This window comes from Schistocerca gregaria, chromosome 8 (assembly GCF_023897955.1).
Source record: "Schistocerca gregaria isolate iqSchGreg1 chromosome 8, iqSchGreg1.2, whole genome shotgun sequence".
NCBI lineage: Eukaryota > Metazoa > Arthropoda > Insecta > Orthoptera > Acrididae > Schistocerca > Schistocerca gregaria.
This window is the reverse complement of record NC_064927.1, coordinates 221,714,062-221,737,218: the sequence shown is the minus strand read 5'-3', so window position 1 is coordinate 221,737,218 and position 23,157 is coordinate 221,714,062. Positions and strand designations below refer to the sequence as shown.

Genomic DNA, 23,157 nt, shown 5'->3' with positions numbered 1-23,157 from the left:
AACCGTAATTGCATACAAACCATGTTAAGACTGTACATACACGTATGTTAAGACTGTACATACACGTATATCAGAGTGAAGTTTTTCTTTGAACGTTGGCAGTTCAAACATACAAGGTTATACATGTAATTGTATATTTGTCCTACCAGTGTTCATAGGAAAGCTTTGCTTCGATATACGTGTATATAAACTTTTAACATGGTTTGCGAGCTATTGCACAACATACCATTCTGCATGTTTCGATAATTTTAAAGTGGGTTCAGGCAACAGGAAACTAGTCATCTGTTACAGAAAAAAAAACTGAATCTTGCAACTTCGGCTGTTTTCCACACCAATCTGATTAACACAAGTTGCTGTCCCATTATTAACCCAGCATACTGGAAATCCACAAAATCTGTGTGTTGTTTCGCCACAAACCTGAAATTTTTTTTTAAAAAATTTCTTAACGCAAGCGACGTTGCGCTTGTAAGTAGTACTCCGTAATGATAGTCTGACCGTGTGGCAAGAACTCTAGGTGCACTACACCATTAAAATCTAAGAACACGGTGACCATAATCTTCACATTTGACCGCACTTCTCAAGCCGTCGTATTCATAAATCCCTGTGTTCTTCATTTCAGTACTTTGGCATTGTTGTTGACATCTAGCGTCTGCTGAGAAACATGCATTTGTTCATAATTCAATAATTTTGCGTGAAACAGCTGATATCCAAACATCATCTGCGACTTCTCTGGTTGTAATTCGGCGTCCGTTAATAACCAATTTCTTCGCACGATTTCGTCGGCTTATGAGGTACTGGGGCGTCGGATTGCTGGGTGTCTTCGCCTTCACGGCCTTCTTTGAAACGATTAGTCCGATCGGAAATCCTTTTTTTACTCATACCAGACACGCCGAAAGCAATGTTTAACACTTCTAAAACTTTTATTTATGTTCTTTAACCAAAATTTAATAAACATGCTTTGACCTATTATTATACAAAATACATATCCGCTGATAAGTGTAACCGTCTCTACAGCTGACATCCGACTAAATTTCCAACATGACAAACACTTTTCAGATATTTTACAGACATGCTTATCAACAAATCACCAAAAATATCACGCGAAACAGCTAATAAAATACTCGAAATTATAATATTCCTCGTATCTTTTGAACACCGTTCGCAGTAACCCTGTATTTCAATGGAGTTGGTCCATAATTGCTCATTCTTTCTACTTTCTTCAGAAACAGTTTTTCGCTTGAGCACTAAGCCACGTATGTAGTGCTATCTTCGTCTTTTCACCGGAGGTGAACCGACGATTTCTTAACAACTTTACGCGAATAATTCTCGCAGCACAGAGCATAGAGAGTGAATGAATCTTTATTCTAAGTTCAGCAAATCATCAAAAGTGAACTAGGGCAATGATTTAAAAAAAAGGGAAACTAAATTAAGTTTTTAACACTTCTTTTGTCAAATCACATTTTAGAAGAAATTCCTGCTTCAGCATTGCAACGATGCTGACATCGTCGCAGACATGATCTGTTGCACAACACCGCACTGCAAGACACACCTAAACACGTTATCATACCACAATCTTCCACAGGTTGGTCCCTGATTGTCTGTCGTTATGTGGGCATAATTCTGCAGCGCTGCATTTCTGGCTCGCAGTTAGTTGGAAAACTTTGTTGGGAAGTTATCAGCAGCTTGTTTTTCTGGGCCCTGTATACCCACCCCCCCTTCCCTCTCTCTCTCTCTCTCTCTCTCTCTCTCGTGGGTGGGTGTGGGTGAGAGAGAGAGAGAGAGAGAGAGAGAGAGAGAGAGAGAGAGAGAGAAAGAGAAGGAACATAAGCACAGAGGAATCTAAACCGCTTACTTGTTTGCCACTCCTTTCTCGCGCCTAACAGCTGTCTCACGCGCTGTATTTACGATAAAGCCGTTAGAGGTCGCCTCTGGAGGTGCTGTAGCCAGGCGGATGCTGCAGCTGTTTGGTAAGACGCGCAGGATTGCGGCCGTACCGCCCGACACGTCATCCTAGAGCGTTATTGGCATCCTGCTAATGGATTGAGTCTGCTCAACTGGTTTTGTATTCCCGTCGCAAGTTCCTCCGCGTTCGCCGCTCGGTGTTCCCTAGGCGCGGTCTACCGTTAAACAGCCGCAGGCGTTCACTTTTGAATTGTGCACTACGGTTTTTTTAGCACTGCTCTCACGAGTGTTTTGGATTCTCTTTAAGCGTCTTTCCTACCTCACTGTTTAGGTCTTGACATCCACCATTCACCTACGTCTCTTCGAATATCTCGTTCTTGTAAAGCTATAAATGAGCTGTTACACTATGCAATTCGATTGTGTGAACATCCGTGCTCTGTCAGTTACTGAAAATGTGTGGTAGCGGTTACTTTTTATTGCAAGATACAAACTTATTTCCCCGGTTTCCGGGTAGATTAGACTCAGTACCATACCAACGCTTATCAAAACAGTACGGTCCAACAGGGTAGCAAACAAAATCTGTGTCTGGTTCGAGGATTTCTTCTCTAAATTCCACAGATTTGCATTTGAGCTCCAGAAGCGTCTCTGTAACATTCACGTGACGATCCAACTTACCGGTAACAAATGTAGCAGCACGCTTCTGAATTTCTTCGGTGTCTTCCTTTAATACGACGGGGTGCGGATCCCAAACACTCGAACAGTACTCAAGAATCGGTCGCAGTAGTGTTCTACACGTGGTCTCATGTACATATGAACCACACTTTTCTAAAATTCTTCCAATACACTGAAATCGATTATTCGCCTTCTTTACTACTGTCCGTTTGTAACCGTTCCATTTCATGTCGCCTTACAAAATTACGCCTAGATATTTAGATGACATGACCGTTTCTAGCAGCACAATACTAATGCTGTATTCGAAAATTATGGGATTGTTCTTACTCATCTGCATTACCTTACACTTTTCTACAAACTTCACATCAACTAAAAATTTTGTCTAAAGCCTCTTGTACCCTATAGTCACTCAACGGCGACATCTTATCATGAACCACAGCATCCGCAGCGGACAGTCTCAGATTGCTTCTAATCCTTTCCGTCAGATTATTTATCTCCTGGGACTCTCCTAACGGTGAACTTGTCTCTTATGAACACTCGCCGTTCTACTTAAGAAGTCTTCGACACACTTACATATCTGGGAACCTATTCCGTATGTTCGCACTTTCGTTAACAGTCTGCAGTGGGACGCAGTGTCAAACCCTTTCCGGAAGTATAGGAATTAGTAATATGCCTGTTTCCCTCAATCCGTTGTTCATGGAATCACATACATCAATAAAGAAAAGAATACAAGACAGTAATATGGCTGGAAAAAAAATATGTAACGCATATACGTACAACAGTCGTGTATTACAGGCTACTGAGAATGGGCCGTGCGGTTCTAGGCGCTACAGTCTGGAACCGAGCAACCGCTACGGTCGCAGGTTCGAATCCTGCCTCGGGCATGGAAGTGTGTGATGTCCTTAGGTTGGTTAGGTTTAATTAGTTCTAGGTTCTAGGCGACTGATGACCTCAGAAGTTAAGTCGCACAGTGCTCAGAGCCATTTGAACCATTTGAACTAAGAATGTTTCCAGGTGTGCTAGTCTTGCGAGGTTCGCAGGAGAACTTCGGAAGGCAGGAGGTGAGGTACTGGTGGAAGTAAAGCTGTGAGGAGGGGTCGTGAGTTGTGCTTAGTAGACCACTTGTTCGCGAAAGGCGAGTCCAGGTCTGGCACTCAGTTTTAACCCGTCAGGAAGTTTCAGCCGTTTATATAGTTTCTTTAGACGAGTTACATCTCTGAGAAGACGTATTGTGCGAAAAATGCCAACTGATTCTAAACGATAAAAAGTGAGAGGTCATCCACATGCGTTCCAAGAGGAACCCATTAAATTTCAATTACAAGGTAAATCACACAAATCTAAAGGCAAATCCAACTAAATACCTTGAGTTTACAATTAAGAACTGCTTAAACCGGAACGATCATATCGAAAATATTGTGGAGTAAAGAAACCAAAGACTGGTTTTTATTGGCATAACACTTAGTAGCCGGCCGGTGTGGCCGAGCGGTTCTAGGCGCTTCAGTCTGGAACCGCGCGACCGCTACGGTCGCAGGTTCGAATGCTGCTTCGGGCATGGATGTGTGTGATGTCCTTAGGTTAGTTAGGTTTAAGTAGTTCTAAGTTCTAGGGGACTGATGATCTCAGATGTTAAGTCCCATAGTGCTCAGAGCCATTTGAACCACACTTAGAAGTTGCTACAGATCTACTAAGGAGACTGTCTACATTACTATTGTCCGTCTTCTTTTGTAATACTGCTGAACGGCACGGGCTCCTTATCCAGATAGAATTGATGGAGAATATCAAAAAAGTTGAAAGAAGAGCAGCTCTTTTCGTATTATCGCGAAAAAGGAAAGATATGCGAGTAGGGGTGGCAGTCATTAAAAGAAAACGCGTTTCACGTTTCGGTGAGATCCTTTCCAGGAATTTCAGTCAGCCGGCCGCTGTGGTCTCGCGGTTCTAGGCGCGCAGTCCAGAACCGTGCTACTGCTACGGTCGCAGGTTCGAATCCTGCCTCGGGCATGAATGTGTGTGATGTCCTTAGGTTAGTTAGGTTTAAGTAGTTCTAAGTTGTAGGGGACTTATGACCACAGCAGTTGAGTCCCATAGTGCTCAGAGCCATTTGAACCAATTTCAGTCACTAACTTTCTCCTCATGCGAAAATATCTTGCTGACTTCCACCTGCATGGGGAGAAATAACCAACGTAATAAAATAAGAGAAATAAGCGCGGAAAGATGTAAGTGTTAGTATTTCTTATGAGCTATTCGAGAGTAAAATGGTAGAGAAATTATCTGAAAGTGGTTCGATGAAACTCCTGTCAGGCACTTAAGTTGGAATTGCAGAGTTGCGATGTAAATGTAGTTGTAGAAGCGTTAGCACTTTAATGGCCCGCAGTCCTCTTAACGGTAGATAATGAAAACTATCAGAAACAAACTCCATGACAATTATACTTTGGCTCTGACGACGAAGATGGAGGCAGTCATAGAAAGTTTGGGGCTCTGTTTTATTTGTATGCGCCAGATTAGCCGAGGACTTTTCATCCAAGGATTTCGCCACGAAAGATGCAGTTAATGCAGGTTCACTGCAAGAATCCTCAGAAAATGCAATCCACCTACAAAAAAAGTAGCTTGCAAAATTCTCGTTCGACCAGTACTTCAGTATTCAGTAAGACGTATAGAGGAAATAGAGAAGATCCAAAGAAGAGCCACGCGTTACGTTACACATTGATTTAGTAACTGCGAAAGCGCAACGGAGATCCCCAATCAACTCCAGTGACATACGTTGCAAGACAGGCGTTCTGAATCACGAGAAGATTTACTATTCCGAGAGCTCTTGCGCCCGGGTTCCCTGGTTCGATTCCCGGCGGGGTCAGGGATTTTCTCTGCCTCGTGATGACTGGGTGTTGTGTGATGTCCTTAGGTTAGTTAGGTTTAAGTAGTTCTAAGTTCTAGGGGACTGATGACCATAGATGTTAAGTCCCATAGTGCTCAGAGCCATTTCTTATTCCGAGAGCGGACGTTCCTAGAAGAGTTAATCAATATCTTGCTTCCTCCTACATATGCCTCAGGAAAAGAATACGAAGGTAAAATTAGAGATTCGAGCCCGCATAGAAGATTACCTGCAATCGCTGTTCTCGCGAAACACTCGCGACTGGAAAAGTGGGAAGTTACCGTGTTGCACAAAGTACCCTTCGCCGCAATTTGTAAACCGGCTTGCGGACTATACATGAAGGTGTACATGTAGCCAGTGTGCCAGAGGTTAACTTTTTACTTGTTAGACACGAAAGATAATACCGTCACAAATACTGCGGATCGCGAGCGCAAGTTTGTCGCTTTAGCAGAGTATAAGTTTCAAGTTACGGACGGTGACTCGGATGGGACTGTCTGCTGAGTCTTTACAAAACTTGCTGCCCAACCCTCCTTCCTGAAGCGGGTTAAAGTTTCGCAGAAAACGGAGGTGCCAGGCCCTGTGCCACGTCATTCGCCTTTCTGGACGCCAGAGGAGCTATTAATCTTCGTCGGGAAAGTATGATGCCGGCACGAATTTCTCCCCTTTTCCCAGGGAGTACAACGTTTGTTGCACGACGCGCAGCTTTCCGTGTACTTTGGGCCAGTTGACCGCGCCATGGCGGAGGAACCTCAAGGTCACGGCTGGGCTTTCTCCGGCTCTGCATAGGTTTCCCAGAGGTGGGAGGCCGCAAGTGTGGGAAGGCCAATTCGCCGCGGAGAAACTGCATACTCACCTTATGACACTCGAATAAAATGTGTGAGAAGCCAACTGTGACACTGATCGCAAGGAAATAATGTTAAGTATGTCGAACCCTCAGGGCAACGGCGTTGCCGCAATGGATACACCGCTTCCCGTGAGATCACCGAAGTTAAGCGCTGTCGGTCGTAGTCGGCTTTTGGATGGGTGACCGTACAGCCCGCCATTCGCTGTTGCCATTTTTCGGGGTGCACTCAGCCTCGTAATGCCAATTGAGGAGCTACTCGACCGAATAGTAGCGGCTTCGGTCAAGCATACCATCATAACGAAAGGGAGAGCAGTGTGCTGACCCCACGCCCCTCCTATCCGCATCCTCCACTGAGGATGACACGGCGGTCGGATGGTCCCGGTAGTCCACTCGTGGACTGAAGACGGAGTGCTTTATGTCAAACCCTCATCATTTTAGAAACTTCCCCCTGCCCGTCGGACGACTAGTTACTACCTACGGGAGATCAAACACCGCCTGATTTTCACACACTGCAACAGATGTCGGATTACTTGCACACGAATAACGGTCTGTGGCATATTCTGTTGGATTCTGACTTTCTGCTCGAGTGCTCCTATTTACAGCATTCTCTTAGGGTAGTGGTAATTGTAAAATGTATTCGTAGTTGTGAATATGGACAACTATCATCTGTATAACGGAATGGCGACGATGAAAATTCGTGTCGGACCGCGAGCAGTTGCCTTACCATTAGGCTATCCGTGCACGACTCCCAGGCCGGCCCGTCGTCAAACGTGCATCCACAACCTGCACTCTTACATCCCTTAAGTACTCGTATATTCCCGTACAGGGGAGAGATTTTAATCCACCCAGTTTCAGAGAATAAATACGATATTGCAGTGCCTGTGTTCAAAGACCCGCCAGGATAGCCGAGCGCGCTAATGCGCTGCTTCCTGGACCCCGGATCCAATCCGCCCGGCGGATTCACGACGAGGGCGGGTATTCCGTCCAGCCTGGATGTGGTTTTCATGACTTACACTAGACGCAGACAGCTGGGTTACACTATTTACGCCCCGGGGGGTTCGGGGTGCCGGCAGGAAGGGCATCCGGCCACAGTCTGCAATTAACACTTCCAAAGCCCTCATAACAAAGCCGACACCGCGTTGGAGCGGGCAAAGGCCCGAGAAAGAAAGAAAGAAAGTGCCTGTGTTCAAAAGTACGATGCAGAGTTCCTTCGGACACATGTACACGGGCACTGAGGCGATTACAGCCGTTATGAAATACATTAAACGCGTTCGCATTCGCTATTATGGACAACTATCAGCTGTACAACGAAATGACGACAATGAAAATGCGTGCCGGACCGGATTTCCCGCTTATCCGATGCATGTCCGAATGAAACTTGCATCGTACTTCTGAACAACACAAGCACTGCAATATCGTGGTGGTAACACTTCTCATGGTATCCGTCCGGGTGCAGCACAGTAAGCGATGTCACTTACGTCTTTTTCACGCTGTCCGTACCACTACCGCGTGTCGCATTTATCTTGATCCCTCTGTCTAAAGTTATCTCGATCAAGAAACTAAAGAAACGTATCGAACAAATGTTGGTCAGCTACAAGGGGACCATTAACCAGGATGTTTGATCGAAACAAAGATGTGAACAGCAATACGTCTTTATTAAATAACATCCTTTACTTTTTATTCTGTAACCCTCTTCTGCTCCTCAATACCTGAGAAACGGAAACGCACATCGTTCATTCAGTCAACCGTCTTGAGTTGAAGGTTTGTCCAGTACGCCAGAGAAGACAAGATAGAAATACTACTCATCTACGAAGAATTTATCTTAGCGGAACAGTATTAGCAATACGCATACGCGTGGTGCAATACTGTAATACTGTAAAACTAACTGTTCTGTTAACTTACTTTATCTAAAGATGAAAAGCATTTCTGGCTTCTCTTCGTTGGTATCCATCGTACAGACACAAACCTTCAACTGAAGACGGCTGTGGTCGGCCAGTGTGGCCGAGCGGTTCTAGGCGCCTCAGTCTGAACCACGCGACCGCTACGGTAGCAGGTTCGAATCCTGCCTCGAACATGGATGTGTGTGATGTCCTTAGGTTAGTTAGGTTTAATTAGTTCTAAGTTCTAGGGGACTGATGACCTCAGATGTTAAGTCCCATAGTGCTCAGAGCCATTTGACCCATTTTTGAAGACGGCTGTCTAAATAACCGATGAGACTGTGTTTACAACTGTTCACTGTCACATCTAGCTAGTGGATGAGTTACGATACTCCGTGTACTTGCACAGCACTGTGCCAATTCTGTGCCACGTTTTTAATAACGTCATGTTCACAATAATGCTAGAGTGTGACATGTTTTTGAACCGATATTGAGGAGAGATAGATTATCAAATTTTAAAAAAATGTGGTGTGCTGTTGCTTCTATCTTCGTAACGAACAAAATTACAAGAAAGGCAGTCACGGTAATTAGTGTTCCCCAGAAAGCTAAACAACGTTTTCTTGATATATTTTTTTATATTACTTCTGGTCTAAAAATGATCTGCGTTGGTCAAGATAAATGCGACACCAGGTATACCACAAACATGGTTGAAGGAATTAATGTCTTACACATAGCAACAAAAAACGCATTAATAATGAACAAATAAGGGCAAATTAACATTGGCTAAAAGGTAAAGATACCGAGATGTTGATCAGGAGCTCACATGAACCAAAAGGAAATTGATCCCGACTGAGCAAACTCCAAGAATAACTGTGTATGAGAGTTGTAGTGCTGCTGATTATACGGACGATTTGCGCGATGCAATACGCTGACACTGTAAACACTACAGTCTATCCCTAAAAATAGACAAGATAAACGTAACAGAGAACTGTAATGAAGAGCATCACTGAAACAAATGTTTCGTAGTTGTCAATGACGCAGTAATAGAAGTCCAAAGAATTTCTCCGTGTGTATGAAGCCAACGCAAACGGTGCATCCTTTTCATACTCCGGTAGAAATAGTATTTCATTTCTATTTCTGGTGTTGAGCCTGTAATCCTAGACAGTCAAAGTAGCACCATACTCTAGGAATGAGCGCAGATGCAATAATCCTATATCGCCATTATATGCAAGAACCTAGAGGCAATCGTTTACCATTGCCTTCTTCCGACCTGTTACAAACTGTCAACTGTGTGTTTGTGTCCCGTGAATGACTGTGATGAATGAGTGTACAGTGTAGCGTTGGGTTTGTGTTGTTATGGATGAAGCGACAGGGTGAAATCCGGTGCCAGCAGTTAGCCTACTCCTCCCGCAGATGATGTAAAGAATCCTTCGCTCTGCAGCGGAGTGCGTGAGCATGTACGCTGATGAACCTTAACATTCTGACCAGCTGCTTCGCAGTCAGCCCCTCTGACCTATATGCCAAACATACAAGACATTTTCAGTAATTTACACTGACTCACACAAACATACACATACGCACGAGCTTGCGCGCTCGCACACACACACACACACACACACACACACACACACACACACACACGAATTTAAAAAAAAAATGTAATTCACTGCTTGGCAACGTTCACAACCTACACGAAAACAAACGAACAGACATAAACACTAATATTGGGCGGAATGAAAAACACATATAACTTCATTTCGATTTACAGAAGCTAGGTGAAGTGTAAATAACCAAGATGCAGCTCAAGAAATATTGTAGAATGGTGAAAATTGCCAAGTGTGTATGTAAAACGAAATCTTTCGACATCAATCGCTGCTAACAAGGCGGATAGAAGCAGGGTTTGGAGAACATGTAGGGAAACACCGTAAGTAATTTCCACTCCAACTTTATGAACAAAACGATACTTTTAATCTAAAACAACCAAAAATGTACAAACACGTATGTACACAGCAGAGTAACCACTGAATATGCTTTATAAATAAAAGCGAAATGCGTTTAGTGTAAATTTGTCGTTAATTTAAGGAAAAACTAATAATAACTGAAATGCTTCGGAGGTTGTTTTTTTTTTTTCCTTGCTCAATGTGACCGTAATTGAATATAATCCCACGATCCTGGGACTCGTAGCTCAGAAACTATTCAAAGTAAAATTCTCAAATAAAATTTAAAATGAAGACCATGTCGCATGGCTTGACGTGGTATGTATGTATTTAGAACTAATAGAATGTATCATATTTTTCTGAAAAACGCAATGGAATATAAATTATGCCATATTTTTCAGCATTTGATTTAGAAACACTTTTAGTAAACTTTTTTTCTTGTGTGTTCAGTGAAGAGCTGCAAAATAAATACAAAACAAGTAGAAACAGCGGCACATGACGAAGCCGTTCTCGATCGCCTGCTGTTTATGTTGCTCGGCAGCCCATCGCTAACCAAGGACAACATAAGTTTAAATATTAATTATTTAATTATTTTTCCCCACGTTTGAGACTAGGGCTAAGAAATTCAAGCCTATATAAGTTTAATCTTTATGGAAAATTTGTTTATGCTTAAGACATGAACAATTTTCTTTAAATTGTATAAATTGTTATTGTGTCACTTTTCTCCGTCAACAACAGACCTCCAGCTTCAAAATGAACCGAAATTCACTGAAATCCGATATGAGGTTCTTGAGCTGTGCGTCAGAAAAATTGTCGTGTACGGAAGTTAAGGCAAACTTTACCGATTTTTAACTGGAAAACTAGAAAATACACTCCTGGAAATTGAAATAAGAACACCGTGAATTCATTGTCCCAGGAAGGGGAAACTTTATTGACACATTCCTGGGGTCAGATACATCACATGATCACATTGACAGAACCACAGGCACATAGACACAGGCAACAGAGCATGCACAATGTCGGCACTAGTACAGTGTATATCCACCTTTCGCAGCAATCCAGGCTGCTATTCTCCCATGGAGACGATCGTAAAGATGCTGGATGTAGTCCTGTGGAACGGCTTGCCATGCCATTTCCACCTGGCGCCTCAGTTGGACCAGCGTTCGTGCTGGACGTGCAGACCGCGTGAGACGACGCTTCATCCAGTCCCAAACATGCTCAATGGGGGACAGATCCGGAGATCTTGCTGGCCAGGGTAGTTGACTTACACCTTCTAGAGCACTTTGGGTGGCACGGGATACATGCGGACGTGCATTGTCCTGTTGGAACAGCAAGTTCCCTTGCCGGTCTAGGAATGGTAGAACGATGGGTTCGATGACGGTTTGGATGTACCGTGCACTATTCAGTGTCCCCTCGACGATCACCAGAGGTGCACGGCCAGTGTAGGAGATCACTCCCCACACCATGATGCCGGGTGTTAGCCCTGTGTGCCTCGGTCGTATGCAGTCCTGATTGTGGCGCTCACCTGCACGGCGCCAAACACGCATACGACCATCATTGGCACCAAGGCAGAAGCGACTCTCATCGCTGAAGACGACACGTCTCCATTCGTCCCTCCATTCACCTCTGTCGCGACACCACTGGAGGCGGGCTGCACGATGTTGGGGCGTGAGCGGAAGACGGCCTAACGGTGTGCGGGTCCGTACCCCAGCTTCATGGAGACGGTTGCGAATGGTCCTCACCGATACCCCAGGAGCAACAGTGTCCCTAATTTGCTGGGAAGTGGCGGTGCGGTCCCCTACGGCACTGCGTAGGATCCTACGGTCCGTGCGTCGCTGCGGTCCGGTCCCAGGTCGACGGGCACGTGCACCTTCCGCCGACCACTGGCGACAACATCGATGTACTGTGGAGACCTCACGTCCCACGTGTTGAGCAATTCGGCGGTACGTCCACCCGGCCTCCCGCATGCCCACTATACGCCCTCCCTCAAAGTCCGTCAACTGCACATACGGTTCACGTCCACGCTGTCGCGGCATGCTACCAGTGTTAAAGACTGCGATGGAGCTCCGTATGCCACGGCAAACTGGCCGACACTGACGGCGGCGGTGCACAAATGCTGCGCAGCTAGCGCCATTCGACGGCCAACACCGCGGTTCCTGGTGTGTCCGCTGTGCCGTGCGTGTGATCATTGCTTGTACAGCCCTCTCGCAGTGTCCGGAGCAAGTATGGTGGGTCTGACACACCGGTGTCAATGTGTTCTTTTTTCCATTTCCAGGAGTGTATTTAAGAGAGAACTTTACCGAAGTTGTTTTCTTTTACAGTAATTGACAGACTTGAAGATTATTAATGATTAAAAAAAGCAAAATCAGTTTTATCGTTTTTCGTAAGATCTGAAAGGTAATATTCCTGATGCGATATCGTGGAATACATGCACATCAAGAAGACGATGAAGTAAACATAGCGTGTGATAGTCACGTAACTCGTCGAGCCGCAATCATCCTAACTGAATGTATGAACCACTGACATGTTCAAATGGACGTTGTAGATGGAACGTACTCAAGCATTCGAGGCTTTGCATGGGAGAGGCTGTATAGTAGTAATGGTCCTGCACCAGGGGTAATCGTTTTCACTTGAAAAAGTTCACCGCCAATAGACGCGGAAACGCTAGAATAATTTGCGTCTTAATCCGGCCACTTACTCACGAGGTTTTCTGTTCGGAATGACTCCCTGACGCGAAAGCCTGCGCTCGTGTTGTAGTCGATTTTTTTTTCCCTGATGGTTGTTCGCTGCCTCAACCTGCGCCTGGGAAAGGTCACGCAGAAATACGACCCTGTTTTGGAACATATATCTCCGCGTCCCAGTTCCGTGTCGCGCCGCGGCTGTCAGCGCACGGCCGAGCACAACACAACACGCGGGAGGGCAGCGGTTGTATCGTGTCATTCCGCTGAAGGCTGCCCACGTCGGCGACAGTTCATCGAGGTACGCTCTGCATGGTTACTGCTCCGGTGTGCCAAAGTCGGACGGGAGAGAGAGAGAGAGAGAGAGAGAGAGAGAGAGAGAGGGAGGGAGGGAGGGGAGGAGAGGGGGGGGGGAGAAACGTCATCACAGATCGCAAAGTGTGAAAGGAGCGTTGGGGCATTCTGCGTGTATCCAGAAAGTTCATGGCCGTACTTTACGACTCTGCGCTCAGCAGCAGCGCGGAAAATGTTACGAGCCAGTATCGCGCAGTTCCGTCTCCCACCATTACCCACTTTTAGACGGTTACATTCATGTTTACTCCATCTCCGAGCCAGATCAGAGGTATCGTTTCTCTCTACTCCAACCGCCTCTCGGCAGGTAGCGGATGACAGCAGAAAACACGATCTGTATTTCATGTGGGGACGGTCGTCTTACAGGTCGTTCCTGCTTAGTGAAAACTGCGAGAGTCCTCGTTGTAGCTGAACGCAAATCTACACAACCTGCCTAAGCTTTCTCAATCTCCGACCAGTCGCCCTCATCTAAAAATTTTTTTGTAGTTAGTTCCGTGTGCGGGGAACCTGTTGAAACTACACTGAAGAGGCAAAGAAACTGGTACACCTACTTAAATTCGTGTAGGGCCCCCGCGAGCGCAGAAGTTCCGCAACACGACGTGGCATGGACTTGACTAATATCTAAAGTACTGCTGGAGGGAAATAACACCATGAATCCTGCAAGGCTGTAAGAGTACGAGGGGTGGAGATCTGAACAACACGTTGCGAGGCATCCCAGATATGCTGAATAATGTTCATCTCTTTGGGGAGTTTGGTGGCCAACCGGAGTGTTTAAGCTCAGAAGAGTGTTCCTAGAGCCACTCTGCAGCAATTCTGGACGTGTGGGGTGTCGCATTGTCATGCTGGAATTGCCAAAGTCCGTCGGAATACACAATGAACGTAAATGAATGCATGTGACCAGACATAATGCTTACGTACGTATCACCTGTCAGAGTCGTAACTAGACGTATGACGGGTCCATATCACTCCAGTTGCACATGCTCCACACAATTACAGACCCTCCACCAGCCACCAACTGCTGACATGCAGGTTCCATGGATTCATGAGGTTGTCTCCATACCCGTACACGTCCATCCGCTCTATACAATTTGAAACGAGACTCGTCCGGCCAGGCAACATCTTTCCAGTCATCAACAGTCCAATGTCGGCGTTGACGGGCCCAGGCGGAGCGTTAAACTTTGTGTGGTGCAGTCATCAAAGGTAAACGAGTGGGCCTTCTGCTCCGAAAGACCATATCGATGATAGTACATCGTTGTATGGTTCGCACGCTGACACTTGATGATGGCCCAGCATTGAAATCTGCGACAATTTGCGGAAGGGTTGCACTTCTGTCGAACGATTCTTTTCAGTCATCGTTGGCAACGTTGTTGTAGGATCTCTTTCCGGCCGCAACGACGTAGGAGATTTGATGTTTTGTCGACTTCCTGATATTCACGGTACACTCGAGAAATGGTCGTACGTGAAAATTCCCACTTCATTGCTACCTGGTAAATGCTATGTCCCATCACTTGTGCGCCGACTATAACACCAAGTTCAAACTCACTTAAATCTTGATAACCTGCCATTGTAGCAACAGTAACCGCCAGACACTTGTCTTATACAGTCGTTGCCGGACGCAGCGCCGTATTCTGCCTGTTTACATGTCTCGGTATTTACATACGCGTGCCTACATCAGTTTCTTTGGCGTTTCAGTGAATTACTGTATATTTCTACAAAGGTCCAAGCTGTGAAGAAATAGCCAGGAGCATTCGCTATTAGTCAACTATTTCTTTGTTTACTACTTTTTCGTAGTGCAAAGAGATCAGCATCAGAAATTTATATTTTCGTAGAACTGAAAGATAAGGCGAGTACCTACGAAGACAAAGCAGTTCTACTTATTATGCGACGCAAGGTGTCCGGTCTGGTGATAAGGTGCGTAACTGACAAACAAAAGATGGCAGTATAGAATCCCGTTCAGTCCGCGGAATATTTCAGTCCGCATTTACATAGACTTCACCTCTTGGCTGTGTGTGGAGTCACCAGTTACGGCACATGGTTCAGATTCCACGTTAAATTGTGTTTCTCCTTTCTCCAGCTGGATTAGTAGTGTAGGCCAGGGACACGCAAGTCGCCAAAGCGGCATCCAGTTGAAAGACTTGCACCAGGTCGTTAAACTACACGGAATTATTATTATATCCGAATCAATAGGAGGCACATCGCAACTCGTGTACGTTCTGAACGGTGGGAAATAAGTTAGAGCTTTCAGAATGCTTCCACGTGAAGAACAGAGTGATATACAAAAAATAAATCTCTAACGATTTAATAGTCCAAGGTTTTATTTGGCTGTTTTGTTCTTGAGAATTCCTATCTCTGCCTGCGAGTGGCCACTAATGTTTTATTTGGCTGTTTTGTTCTTGAGAATTCCTATCTCTGCCTGCAAGTGGCCACTAAAATGGGCTAAATTTTAAAAAAAGTGGATCTAGAAAGAAGGTCTTTTGTTTCATATATGCAGGCGCTTGCCTAAAATGCTACCCAATTTTTGTCTCGGTTCGTTGTAAGGTTTACCTGTAAACAAGAAATAGTCAAGTCTAGAAGAGAAACAACATAGTTAACGAGTATCAGACGTGATTTATGCTCCTTACCGGAAGATAATCTATGAGGAATTAGATGAGACGTGGCGTACGATCAAACATTTGATTTAGCTTGCCCTGCAGAAATAATACGTTTGTTCAGTTTCCGTGAAAAGTCATGATTTGCAGGCACATAACTGTCTGATAAGTTTATTAGATTACTCTGCTACGGTTCAGAAACATATCTGGCATTATGTTTATCTCAAAAAAGAGTGTGGTTTTATAGGTAGTTTTAATCCACTGTATTCAGTTGGCTCCGTCTCTTTTTTATTTTGGAAATGAACTGGAATTGACTTTTGAACATTTATGAGCAAATAAATCGTTTAGCTGCTGCTTGCGAGTGCATGTGTTGGGGTAAGTGGCGTAAAGAGAAAGGGAAGGACAACACAGAGATAGGGAAGAGAGAGAACAGAAAGGGAGTAGAAGAAAGAGGAGCTAGAAGTGTACAGTGCCAGATCTGGCGTTGAGGCTATAGATAAGGCAGCAAGACAGCGTCTCTTGCAAAAGCGACAGTTGCCTTCCGCGCAGGGTCTTACGATAAAAATCTTTAATTTTCGCTTCTGTCAATCATCCACTTGCCTGTGCCTCTCGTTTCCTGTTCTGCTAGCTGACACGTGACAAAAAACACATATAATGTCAAGGCATCAATTATGTGTAGCTACTTTGTATTCTGTCATTAAAATAAAAATCTCTTTGTATTTTCCTATTCAGAAATAGTTCTGCCCTGGAGTCTTCTTCATTGTAACAAAATAGACTTTCAGCCAAAACTAAGCTAATTAACAACTCTCGTGCGGTCGCATCCTCTGAAACACACAGTTATTTTGTTTTAGCGATGTCAACAAGTACAAATATTATTGAAGATAACATTTTAATGGACTTACAATCACAAGCAGTATTTACTATATTATATTAATAAGCCAGAGCTGCAAAATACTACACGAATTCTTTACAGACGAATGGAAAAACTAGAAGAAGCCGACCTCGGGGAAGATCAGTTTGGATTCCGTAGAAATGTTGGAACACGTGAGGCAATACTGACCTTACGACTTATCTTAGAAGAAAGATTAAGGAAAGGCAAACCTACGTATCTAGCATTTGTAGACTTAGAGAAAGCTTTTGACAATGTTGACTGGAATACTCTCTTTCAAATTCTAAAGGTGGCAGGGGTAAACTACAGGGAGCGAAAGGTTATTTACAATTTGTACAGAAACCATATGGCAGTTATAAGAGTCGAGGGGCATGAAAGGGAAGCAGTTGTTGGGAAGGGATTAAGACGGGGTTGTAGCCTCTCCCCGATGTTATTCAATCTGTATATTGAGCAAGCAGTAAAGGAAACAAAAGAAAAATTCGGAGTAGGTATTAAAATCCATTGAGAAGAAATAAAAACTTTGAGGTTCGCCGAGGACATTGTAATTCTCTGAGAGACAGCAAAGGACTTGGAAGAGCAGTTGAACGAAATGGATAGTGTCTTGAAAGGAGGATAGAAGATGAACATCAACAAAAGCAAAACGAGGATAATGGAATGTAGTCGAATTAAGTTGGGTGATGCTGAGGGAATTAGATTAGGAAATGAGACACTTAAAGTAGTAAAGGAGTTTTGCTATTTGGGGAGCAAAATAACTGATGATGGTCGAAGTAGAGAGGATATAAAATGTAGACTGGCAAAGGGAAGGAAAGCGTTTCTGAAGAAGAGAAATTTGTTAACATCGAGTATAGATTTAAGTGTCAGTAAGTCATTTCTGAAAATATTTGTATGGAGTGTAGCCATGTATGGAAGTGAAGCATGGACGATAAATAGTTTGGACAAGAAGAGAATAGAAGCTTTCGAAATGTGGTGCTACAGAAGAATGCTGAAGATCAGATGGGAAGAACATATAACTAATGAGGAAATATTGAATAGGATTGGGGAGAAGAGAAGTTTGTGGCACAACTTGACCAGAAGAAGGGATCGGTAGGTAGGACATGTTCTGAGGCATCAAGGGATCACCAATTTAGTATTGGAGGACAGCGTGGAGGGAGACCAAGAGATGAATACACTAAGCAGATTCAGAAGGATGTAGGTTGCAGTAGGTACTTGGAGATGAAGAAGCTTGCACAGGATAGAGTACCATGGAGAGCTGCATCAAACCAGTCTCAGGACTGAAGACCACAACAACAACATATGCCTACCACAATGCATATTTCAAAATACAACTGAGTCCCCGTGATAAAATATAATAAATTCGCGCATTTCCCAAACTAAATCTGTAAGTTTTTTAACAATCGTTACTAAAACTATTAATTTTAGACTTAACTGGGTTGGCCTTTCATTTACTTTCATTTGAAGCAATTTCATCTTTTAATATACAGAATTATATTTCAGTCTGCACAAAAGTTAAAAATTACGTCATGTGATCATGTCGCAAGCAATTATACACTTGATTCTACAGGAATTGGAGAAAGATACTATTAAGGAAATTTCCAGATAATATGATGAAAAATAATTAGCATAGGTAGAAAATAAAATGTGTTCATATACATTTATATGGGTGGTGGAATTTGAAGTGTATCGTGTTGATTAGTAGACTGCTGTAACCTGTTCTACAATTCGTGGGACCGAGCGAGGTGGCGCAGTGGTTAGCACACTGGACTCGCATTCGGGAGGACGACGGTTCAATCCCGTCTCCGGCCATCCTGATTTAGGTTTTCCGTGATTTCCCTAAATCGCTTCAGGCAAATGCCGGGATGGTTCCTTTGGAAGGGCACGGCCGATTTCCTTCCCAATCCTTCCCTAACCCGAGCTTGCGCTCCGTCTCTAATGACCTCGTTGTCGACGGGACGTTAAACACTAACCACCACCACCTACAATTCGTGGAACTCGATCTGTTACAGCACAATAGGAAAACGAGCAGCAGTCATTACACGGCCTCCAACTTATATCTAACAACTCTCTCCATCCAAAAAACAGGACAAGAGTCTAAAATCAGAATGGGGGAGACGTTTACAAAAACAGCAACTCCAAATTTCCAACGAAAGAAACGGGATCTATAATTTTTTTATTAGATCCCACCAGGTCCGCCTCGTTCGTTAAACACCGCCAACTGGCTAACGGCTATGCAACTTGTTCCTATAGATTACGTCCACTAAACTGGAAGACCCACCATGGAAACAAGCGTCTGAGGCGCCCCCTATTCGCGCGCACGGAACCGCACTTGCCAACTCTTCCGAAGCTTTACGCCCGAGCTGAACAACTTTGGTGATCAATGACTACCGACTTCCGAAATACACTCTGCAACCCCGTCTCTGCCCACGAGGGTTCAAAAGTTCCTGCAGCACGACACGACGGCTGGCGAACGATTCCTCAGGTTCATTATCTCCATACCGCTCCTTCAAATTATTTGACATGCAGCTCTTTCTGCCAGCAGAAAGCAAACACTTCCAGTGGTCATTTCTTGCTAAAGCTAATAACATTTGCTGCAAGACGTTGCTTTCTGCTAGGATTCTTCACATTATCTGCATGATTACTCTGCTATTCACAATAAAGTGCCTGGCAGAGAGTTCAATGAACCACCTTCAAGCTGTCTCTCTACCGTTCCACTCTCGAACGGCGCGCAGGAAAAACAAGCACTTAAATTTTTCTGTGCGAGCCCTGATTTCTCATAATTCATCATGATGATCATTCGTCTCTATGTAGGTTAGTGCCAACAGAATGGTTTCGATATCGGAGGAGAAAACTGGTAATTGAAACTTCCTGAGAAGATCCCGTCGCAACGAAAACCGCCTTTGTTTTAATGATAGCCACTCCAATTCATGGATCATGTCTGTGGCACTATCTCCCCTATTTCGCGATAATACAAAACGAGCCGGCCTTCTTTGTACTTTATCTATGTCATCTGTCAGTCCCACATCCCACACCGATATACTCCAGAATAGGGCGGACAAGCATGGTGTAAGCAGTTTCTTTGATAGACCTGTTTCACCTTCTAAGTGTTCTACCAATGTATCGCAGTCTTTGGTTTGCTCTACCTTATATCTCTGATCGCTCCAATTTAAGTTATTTGTAATTCTAATCCCTAAGTATTTACTTGAATTTACAGCCTTCATATTTGTGTGACTTATCGCGTAATCGAAAAAAAATGGCTCTGAGCACTATAGGACTTAACATCTGAGGTCATCAGTCCCCTAGAACTTAGAACTACTTAAACCTAACTAACGTAAGGGTATCACACATATCCATGCCCGAGGCAGGGTTCGAACCTGCGACCGTAGCGGTCGCGCGATTACAGACTGAAGCGCCTAGAACCGCTCGGCCACAGCGGCCGGCCACGTAATAGAAATTTAGTGGATTTATTTTAGTACTCATGTGAATAACTTCACACTTTTCTCTATTCCGGGTGAATTTCCACTTTTCGCACCTTACAGATATCTAAATCATTTTTCAAGTCGTTTTGGTCATCTGATACCTTTACAAGACAATAAATGGCAGCATCTGCAAACAATCTAAGACGGCTACTAAAATTGTCTTCCATATCGTTAATGTTGATCAGGAACAAAAGAGGGCTAGTAACACTTCCTTGGGGAACGCCGGATATCACTTCTGTTTTACTCGATGACTTTCTATTACTACGAACTGCGACTTTTCTGACAGAAAATCACGAAACCAGTCGCACAGTTGAGGCGATATTACATAGGCACGCAGTTTGGTTAGAAGATGCTTGTAAGGAATGGTGTCTAAAGCCTTCTGGAAATCTAAAAATATGGAATCAGTTTGACATCCTCTGTCGATAGCACTCATTACTTCATGAGTATAAAGAGCTAGTTCTGTTTCGCAAGAAAGATATTTTCTGAATCCGTGCTGACCATTTATCAATAAATCGTTTTCTTCGAGATACTTTATAATGTTCGAATACAGTATATGTTCTAAAACCCTACTGCAAATCGACATTATTGATATAGGCCCGTAATTCAACGGCTTATTCCTTCTTCTCTTCTTGGGTGTTGGTGTGACTTGAGTAATTTTCCAGTCTTTAGGTTTGGCTCTTTATGTGAGCGAGCGGTTGTATATCATTGCTAAATATGGAGCTCTGAGAGAAACCTGACTGGTATACAATCTAGACCAGAATCTGCTTTGCAACTCCGAGGATATCTACTTCTATGGTTCTCATCTTCGCAGTTGTTCTCCATTGGAATTCAGGAATATTTACTTCGTCGTCTTTGGTGAATGAGTTTCGGAAAACCCCACAGTGATATCCTTGACAGTAGTCTCAAGCTGTGTGACGGAAGCCAACGCAGCCTGGAGCTGTGAGCGAAGGGTCGCCAACTCAGCTCGCATCTGTACACAGCAATCACACACAGTTCCTATCCATTACTGCTGTCGCTCCTGTTTGAAGCTCGTAAAAATGTGTAACAAACGAACGGTGTTCTCGCCTTATTAGCAGCAGGACCACGAGGTGCTCTCTCACTGACGGTCTATCCGACACTGAGCTATAGTAATCAAAACAAACGCAAGTTTTTCTACAACGTGCCATCATGGCAGATCAAAAGACTATAAGCCAGGAATGTAGGTTGCGGCTTTAATCCATTTATGAGGATTAGTGAAAGACTGTCCTGTCACCTAGAGACTGGGAAAAACTCCTTTCGTTAAAGGGCTTGTTTAAGGACCAAGCGACACAAGCGGCCGCCTGGAGCTTCAGGGGAGCCCAAGTGTAAAATTTGTGTTTTTCCACATATCTTCGTCACATGACTTTGTTAATAAAACATTTGTCTTTCTAATCAAAAGAATGATTGTGTGTTCCTTTTGTGTTGCATGCATTTGTTGCTGTGTAACATAAAACTTACGCAGCTAAACAGCGTGTTATGTTTAAAGCATGAACATAAAATTAGATGAATGTTTTCTGTATCTCTGTCTTACTTTATCTGATGGAAAGTTTTTAAACTAAAAAACAAAAAAATCAGGTATTTTATATTTTAATGGCTTCCACTCAGTTTAATAGTAGATTTTAATGAACACTACAATAGTTCTACTTCTTTCTGCTTTCACTAAGCTTTTGAAGATCTCATAAGTTACCTTAAATGAAAATCAATTGTTTCTTCTTTTGAATATGTAGAACTGGAATAAGATTGATATATTTCTGTAACAGAGGATTATCCATGTATTATCATATTAGAAGAAAAAAAAAAAGATTTCGAGACATTAGATTTAGATTTCTTCGAAGAGCCCAGGGATAGGTAACTGGAGAGGGGGAGGAGCATCATATGATTTGTCAGCTGTGTGGGAAAACGTTGTAGAACCCACTCTACCTCCTCTCCGCCTCCTCAATTACTGGGCGTGGCGTACCCAATAGCCACAGGCAAAGTAAACAAGTACAGGGTGGGCAAGCTAATGAAAGTGGATCGGAAAATACGAGTATTTCTTGCACCTTAAGGTAGGCAACAACCGTACATCATTCGCTCCCAGATGTGGACGATTAAGTTAGGTTGCCTATTTTAATGTGCATGAATTTTTCGTATTTTCCGATCCAGTTTTAGTTTGTCCACTCATTGTATATTTATGTGTGTACATTTTATAATACCATACAGTATAATAACAGTAACAATATTAATTTGTTTTTCAAGTTATTGCCTTCCTGTCAGTGTCCATTCTGCCATCTCAGTAATGGAGGTGATTTCCTTGTCAGTTATGACGATATTAATTTAAGGATAACATAACACCCAGTCCCTGGGCACAGAAAATTTCCGACCTGGGTGAGATCTGAACCCGGGCCCCATCGATTAACAATCTTGAAAGACATCGTGTTTACGCCAGTGATAGTCAAACATTTTATTTCCACTCTTGCAATTTGAGCCTTAGACCATCATCAAGTGCAGATGTTATGGCTTTAAGCCATGTCTGCTTTATACAAGCGGACACATTTATAGGCCGGCCGCGGTGGCCGAGCGGTTCTAGGCGCTTCAGTCCGGAACCGTGCGACTGCTACGGTCACAGGTTCGAATCCTGCCTCGGGCATGGTTGTGTGTGATGTCCTTAGGTTAGTTAGGTTTAAGTAGTTCTAATTTCTAGCGGACTGATGACCTGAGATGTTAAGTCCCATAGTGCTCAGTGCCATTTGAACCATTTTTGTATGAAGCAGACATGGCTTAGGCCATTATCAAGTGCAGATGTTTTGGCTTTAAGGTTGAAATTTTGCAATAGTGGAAATAAAAAGTTTAACTGTAACTGGCGTAAACATGATGTCTTTCAAGAAATTTCACATAAGTGTGAATCCCATTTATGAAAAGTTAATTGGTTAACAATCTGCCACGCTGACCCCGAAGCTTTATTATAATAATGATGATGGTGATGATCATGGCGAAACACCGATGGCTGTTCACTGTTCCTACCCACAGAAAGAAACCCACACCACAGTACCATGTTGGCTGTTCCGTTCCACCCATTTCTTCCT

General features: G+C 43.8%; 1 protein-coding gene across 1 annotated transcript in view; it reads left to right on the top strand.

Moving 5' to 3' along the window:
- Positions 1–23,157, top strand: part of LOC126285407 (mucin-17) — a 326,011-nt gene that overhangs the window by 209,854 nt on the left and 93,000 nt on the right. The gene's annotated exons all lie outside the window — the stretch shown is intronic.